Genomic DNA, 7,327 nt, shown 5'->3' with positions numbered 1-7,327 from the left:
CTCAGAAACAATGAATAACTTCAAAAGGTTATATTTTTAATTGAAAAGACTTTTAAGTAAATTTAAATAGTAAAAAGAAAAAAAGAAAGGAAAAAAAATGAAGGAAGAAAGAGAAAATTGTAGAAAAGAGGAAAATGTATAGCAAAACTACAACAGAATTGCCTCTAGCAAATGCTTGTTTTCTAATATGGTATACAATGCACAAAGGTGTACAACAGCAGTTTTGATATCTACGAAAAAACTGCACAGAAGTATAGTAAACACCACATAATAGAAAAAGAACCAGTAGTAAGTGGAGTTGTCAGCTGACACAAAGAAACAAAACAACACTTACTAGTGTCTCAGAAGAGTAGATACCTTGAGTCAAATACGAAGAAATAAATTTCCCCATAAGCAAATTTCAGACAGTTGAATCCACACTCCTGAAGCCAGTTTACAGTTGCTTTTAGATTTGTTTCCATTATTAAAACAGACCATTTTTATACTGTCTTGGTCTCTCATAAATTATTCCTACAAACACACATTAACAGTTTTGAGTTATTTGCATTGTAATACCCTATACATACTTGCAAGATCAGACCATTGAACTAGGTTAGAACATTACCCTCTGCTCACAAGCAGAAACTTAGCATACTACAGAGTTAAAAGCACTCATCATTTGTGAAGAATAATGCCTCAAACCCATATGTAATATGGAAAATCCTCTTAATATTACTATGTATGTCTGCTTACATACTTTCATGTATATATCTAAAATACTATGTATACTTTTTAACTTCTGGGTAGCACAATCCTGATCACAAGATTGATTACTTGTACAATGATAGTACTGGAAATCAGCATGGCCCTACAGTGAATAATTTGTAGCCAATCTGAGATGTGAAATGACAGGGTTTAAAGAGCAACCATTTAAAAATCAAGAACTGCATGAAGAACTATTTTGAAATTAACGTTTTTATGTCCTACAGTTAAGCACATGGGACTAATGAAAGAATAATTTTTCATATAGTTGGACTATTGCTAATGCCTTGCTTCTCTGAAGTTTTGATGATTACCTTATTTTCAGACAGAATAAAAAGTGCAGGGGTTGGAAGGGACTGCAAGAGATCATGAAGCTCAACCCCCTCCTGAAGCAGATTCCCTGGTACATTCAGTGCAAAATATTTTGGGGAGTTTTTTACTCTTATAAAAATGAAAGGCATATTTTTCTCTTGAGAGTGCTTAAAGAATAAACACCAACAGAATGTCTGTTCAAGCATGGAAAGTGACAAAAATAGAAAGAACATTTTAATAAGTCACACAGATAGTCATCTAGACTGGTCTTGAGTATCTCCATAGGAGACTCCACATCCTCTTTGGGCAACCTGTTCAAATAGTCCATTACTCTTACTGTAAGTAAGTTCTGCATGTTTGTATGGAACTTCCTATGTACAAGTTTTAGGCCATTACTCCTTGTCCTCTCACTACACTGAGAAGAGCCTGGCCTCATCCATTTGCCTCCCACCTCCATCTAGTTATTTGTGAGCAAGAATAAGATCCCCTCTCTTTCTTCTTTACCCCAGGCTGAACAGAGCCTGTTTACTCAGCCTTTCCTCACAAGGAGAGGTGCTCCAGGTCCTTTATCATCTTTGTAGCCCTCCATTGGACTCCTTCCAGGAGATCTCTGTCTTTTTTGAACTGAATCCTAGCATTTTTCTTGGATTGGTATAGCATAGTAGCAAACTGAAAGCTGTCCAAAGGTCTGCAGAATTCTTGAACCAGGTCTGTCTGAAAGTAGGCCACCGTATAAAACTAAACAGATTCTTATCTATGCTTAGTTGCATATAAACAACCCAAAGGAAAACAGAACAGATGAATTTTAATGAGAGATATGAAGTCAGCAAAGAAAATTACGTTTCTTCACTATGGAACCAAGGTATCACTAAATTAAAGAAGGTACTACAGGTTGTAACAAAATAAATCAAATTGCATGTAGCTGCAGATATGTGTATAACATCTCCCATAGTGTTACGAAAACAGTGTTCTTTAGGTCAGATGGATGCAAACAGGACAGGATGTGGCCCACTAAGTTCAAGCAGAAAAATATTGCAGACCTGTTGCTGTAAATTGTAACTAGCAATAAAAGCAGCAGACCTGTCCAGGCTAGAGAAGAAATTACCTATAAAAGTCTGCTAAAATGTCTGGAAAACACAGAACCATACTTTTCACAGCAAGGAAAATACAATGAAATATAGACAACATTCTACAAATTTCTTCAGGAATGTATCTTGAGTGTTAAACCATAGCACGTCTTGGCAATTCTTTATTTAGTAAGCAACAACTAATCATGAATAAGTGCTGAATATGTGATCCTGAAGCTGGCTGTAAATTGTAGCTCTTCAGTGTCATGACAATACCAAAATGCTTCCAGTAACAGCAACCAGCTATATCATTTAGTGTATTTCTAGACTGTGGGATAAAATTCTTCTTTTGCACTGATGACCTGCATAAGTCTGCATATGCCCTCTACTTCGAGCTCTTTTTTTTTAGTGCATTTTGTCCTGAGCTTCACCACTGAAGTACTGATTACAAAGAAGAGATTATTTGCACTGTTATTCATGTTGCACTATGTTATTAGCCTTGGACATAAACTAAAGTCACCACCTGCCAGACCATCTTTTTAGTCACTGCTGTAATTAGTGATTTTCTGTTTTGCCTCCTGCACAGTTCAATTAGATTATTGCTGTTACTCCATTGTAAAGACAATACTGCTCTTTCACTTGCAAGATGCATCGTGCTTTATTCTTGAAACTTTTGTGTAGTGTGGAAAAAAATTACCTTTCTTTTTTGTTTGTTTCTATGTTCAGAATAATTTTCCAGTAGTGGAGGTTGCTTGTTTTGTTTAAATATACCCCTGATCACAGACTAATGCAATGAATATATAAAAAGAAACACAAATTCAAGAAATAAACTCTATGACAGCAGCACACTGATAGGCAGTTTCAGAAACTCAGAAATGCGTTGACTCTGCATCTAAGAATAGGTAGTTTTATTCATGATAAAAGTATGCATGATTCATCCAAGGATACAATTGCTCCAGTAAAAAGGGGCTAAACCCTTTTAAGAATTGTACCTTTAGTTCACAGATTTTTAGGATGTGATTGAATTCATTCTAAAATGAGTAATCCATTCCTCTATCCTGGCCTGAGATAGTGGATATTTTCTCCTACAAAATGTAAAGTAGAATTACTTGAACCATTTGTATTCATATGAGGTCTATCTTACCTTTTATTTGGCTCATGAACTTCTAGTTGTTGCTGACATTAAAAAGCCAGAAGAGGTAATGTTTTTAGGCCAACAAGTGTAACTATTTGTAATTATCACTCAGATCATAAAATGTAGTGGTAGATGATAGAATCTAAAAAATAAAAATCATTTTCTCCTACTGTCTGTCAAGGATTCTGTAGAAGTAACATTCATTACAGCTTAGAATTCTCAGGAATTTTGAGATTCATGATTCTGAAGTGATATAGGACAGAAATCATTACAGTATATTCTTATATATATTATACTACATTTGATGTGTATGCATATATAAACATTTTCTTTTTTTCATAACAGAATAGTGTTATTGCAGTATTACAGATCTGAATGATTTTTTTTTTGCTACAATGAAGACTGTTTCTACAAATGTGGTTTTTTATAGTGGTGTCTTATCTAAACACATGCATTTACATAGCTATTTTATTTCAGTTGTTCCTTAGGTAAGTATACAACATTAAAAAGAATATTCAGAATGGAAAAGTGTTAACTACCCTTGCTATCTAAAAATCAGAGATAGAAGCAGTCACTGTTCCAAATGTTGGAAGGTAATTAGATTACAAAAATGTGTACATATTTCTGTTTGGTAATTACTGTACTTTCCTGAAAAGAATATGGTGCAGAGGTAATGCCATGGACAGTTTCAATGGCATGCTTTGATTTCCACTGTTACTCTCTTTTATGTAGGTCGGTGTTGATGATATCAATTTATCAGAAGTGGATTATGATACATTTTCTAAAATATTATATACATTCCAAAACCTTATCTATGATAAAATACATTGGGATCTTCTAATGAAAAGGTGAAAAGAAAAGTTACACAAATACCCACTGGGATGACACACTGTATGTGGTAATAGCATAAATAAGCATTGGTCTCAGGGACATTGCTGAGCATTTCTTGTGAATCTAATGTATAATCAGCATCATTCATATCAATGGCAGTAGGCTCTGGACTTACAACCTCAAGAGTTACAACCTCACAGCTATGACCAGAGAAATAAATAATTTTCTTCTACTACCTGCTAGCATAATTAAATGAGACATAAAGTCTGCTTAGGTTCAGGTTCATGCTGGGGATGACCATGCACTATAGACACATTGCCATTCATGTGTATAATACAGGACCAGGGAACTCTTCTTAATTCCCAGATCTGCATGTACACCCATGCTGTTTCCAGTGCCCAGCTGGTTTGGGACTGGTGCAGATCTCCATCTCCCATCCATTATCCTACATTCATAATGAGAGCTTCAAGTTCTGATTTCCACAGAGCAATAAATAAATGAGTGGAGAAGTGGGACCTGTGGTAAGATCTGAACAGATGCAAGATATGGAGAGGGGGTATCCCACTGCCATACATCCCAATGCACTCCTGCAGCTAGATTCAGATTATCTTGGGTATCCTTTCATTGTATTAAGCACTGTTCATTAAACTCCCATTGAGGCTATAAACAACCTGTCACATCTAAAATGGTCATCATTCTCTTTGTTATTACCCTAAACTAACAGCTTAGAAAACCCAGAAACCGATGAAAATTAATCATTGTTGAAGTTCAGTTTTGGATATCTAACTCAGCTAAATCAAATTTGGATTATCTCAATCAATATGTACAAATTGGAGGACCAGATTATTTTTTCCTCTCTGGTATATTGGAAAGGATTGTCAAACTATTCTCATAGGTATAGATTTAATGATTCTTCCAGTGTATATCTCCTTTTAGACAAGGTTGGATTTTCAGTTGTTGTTGTATATAAACATAGAAATAATAATAATAATAAAATACATTATGTTTTCTAATTTCTCATCAATCTGATGCAATTATTTACAAGTTTCAGAGTTTATATCAGAACTGTAGCATAAAAGTCACCAGGCATATATTCTTATATTTATATAGATAAGCACACACACGTATATATTAGAAAAATAGAATAGGGAAATAGATAAATGTAATGAGTTTATTTTGATTTTACTTTTAGTGTACATTATTCATTGTTTAAGTATACATTTAACATAATATCTTCACAAATCTCAATGATTTTGTATATTTTAGCACAACATTTTTCAGTTGTTATTTTTATTAATCTTTTCTATTTGCCTTTTTTTCTTTTAATTAGTAAAGCTCCCTCAAGGAAGATGAATGTATTTCAAGTGACCAGTCACAATAATTATAGCTAGCAATCTAGAGAAATATATATAACTTGTTCACACAGTGACATGATAAATTAGAAATTAGTAGCTCTTTGGGTATGTATGATGACCCAGATTCTATTACTTCAGAGATGCTACAGTGTAGGTATCTACATCTGTTTCCCATTACAGCCAATGAGAGAGAAATACTGATTTAAGATGTAGCACAACTGACCTGTTTTAGATAACTAGCTCGGGACAGTGCTTTGAAATACTCCTTAGAAATTCCCATTTCTTCTGGATGATTCACGCTATCTTGCACATTCTCACATTTAATTAGTTGGATTTCACTCTAAGGTATTCCCTACACAGTGTCTGCAGTGCAAAACAGCCATAAACTCTAAAGCAGATGTCCCCGTGATAATGATCCCTTTCCCAAGCAGTGCAGAAACATACAACTTCTCCATAATTTTCTCAGCATCATGGGAATGGCTAGGTGAAGCAGGTATGACTAGTTAATGAGTAGACCATTAGTATTATGTTCACTGGGGACTGTAGTTCTTTCTAACAAACTGTTTAGATTTTTGCCATGCCAAAATTAATCTCTAGAAAATTACATGATAAAATCGGTAAATTTTTTAACCTCTCAATAGAACATCCTAAGAATTATGGTCCACAAGATGGACTATTCCTCATACTTTTCTTTTCCTGTCTCCATAGATCTTTAAATCTCCATTTAACATGATAACAACAGAATGTTGTTAAACTTACACTATATACGAGCCTGAAGGAAAGGAGTAGAGCTGAAAGTTTGGCTCTTTCAGGCTCAAAGAAAACCGTTCTGAGCCTAGAGGATTCACAATTTGCTAATACTTATCAGACAATCCTACAATATTGGGCAATTATGGAACTAGTTTCATTACAATGTGGAGATTCCTTTCTTATTCTTTGACAGAGGAATTGTAGCAATTGATTTACCTTCTCAGAAGTGTCCAGTGTAAGTGATCATAAGGGTCTGGAGATATCTTCTGATGTGTTTTCAGTCAGACAGCAGATTTCAGAGATGGTCAGGCAGTCAAATATATACCCTTCTTCAGCAATTCCCATGCTTACATAAAGATAGATCCTCAAGTGGCACAAAGGTTTTCTGGATTCAGCTGAGTCTCTTAGCTATCTCTAGGTCCGAAGAGACAAATCTCACTCTGAACTCTGAATCCCACTTCATGTTCATTAAGGGAAGATACATTGGAAATTTATGGAATTCTTAACTTCAATCTATCTCATTCTCCCCATGTCTTGATACATTATAATTTATTCCCTACAACATAAGATAATCATTGGCAATGCTGGTTGAGTCATGTAAATTCTTATTTCCATTAGTTGAGAATGTCTGGATGGTAAGGCAATCAAGAAAAAGCAGGTTTTATTTCTGGTTAGTTGCGTCTCCTTAAATTTTGATTATTTGCTCTTGATAGAAGAGACCCCCAAATGTTTAAATTAAGAAAAATATTTTTTAAATATATCTGTTTAGCACAGATTTTTCATAGAAAGAACTGTTATAAGATCATGAATGCAAAAGGTTAAAATGGTTGTCTTTAATCTGGAATTCCATGTTTTACATTCCTGTAGGTAAAAGGGCTAAATATACTTGTTCTCCACTTACGAATTTATTTATAGCCATATTATTTATATGGCTTTCCAGTCGTCAGGGGGATGACATGAGGATATGATAAATACTCAACATAAACTCATTCCCTAAAACAGGAAAAGATAAAAATCCAAATTGAAACTATCTGCACTACGAAGTGCCATGACTCTTAAGAAAAAAGAGGAGATCCTAAGGACTACAACAATCTCTTTTTTGGATGTATTCAAGATAATGAAAGGAAATACAGTTA

The sequence above is a fragment of the Meleagris gallopavo genome, chromosome 1 (assembly GCF_000146605.3).
Source record: "Meleagris gallopavo isolate NT-WF06-2002-E0010 breed Aviagen turkey brand Nicholas breeding stock chromosome 1, Turkey_5.1, whole genome shotgun sequence".
NCBI lineage: Eukaryota > Metazoa > Chordata > Aves > Galliformes > Phasianidae > Meleagris > Meleagris gallopavo.
This window is presented reverse-complemented; position numbering follows the sequence as displayed.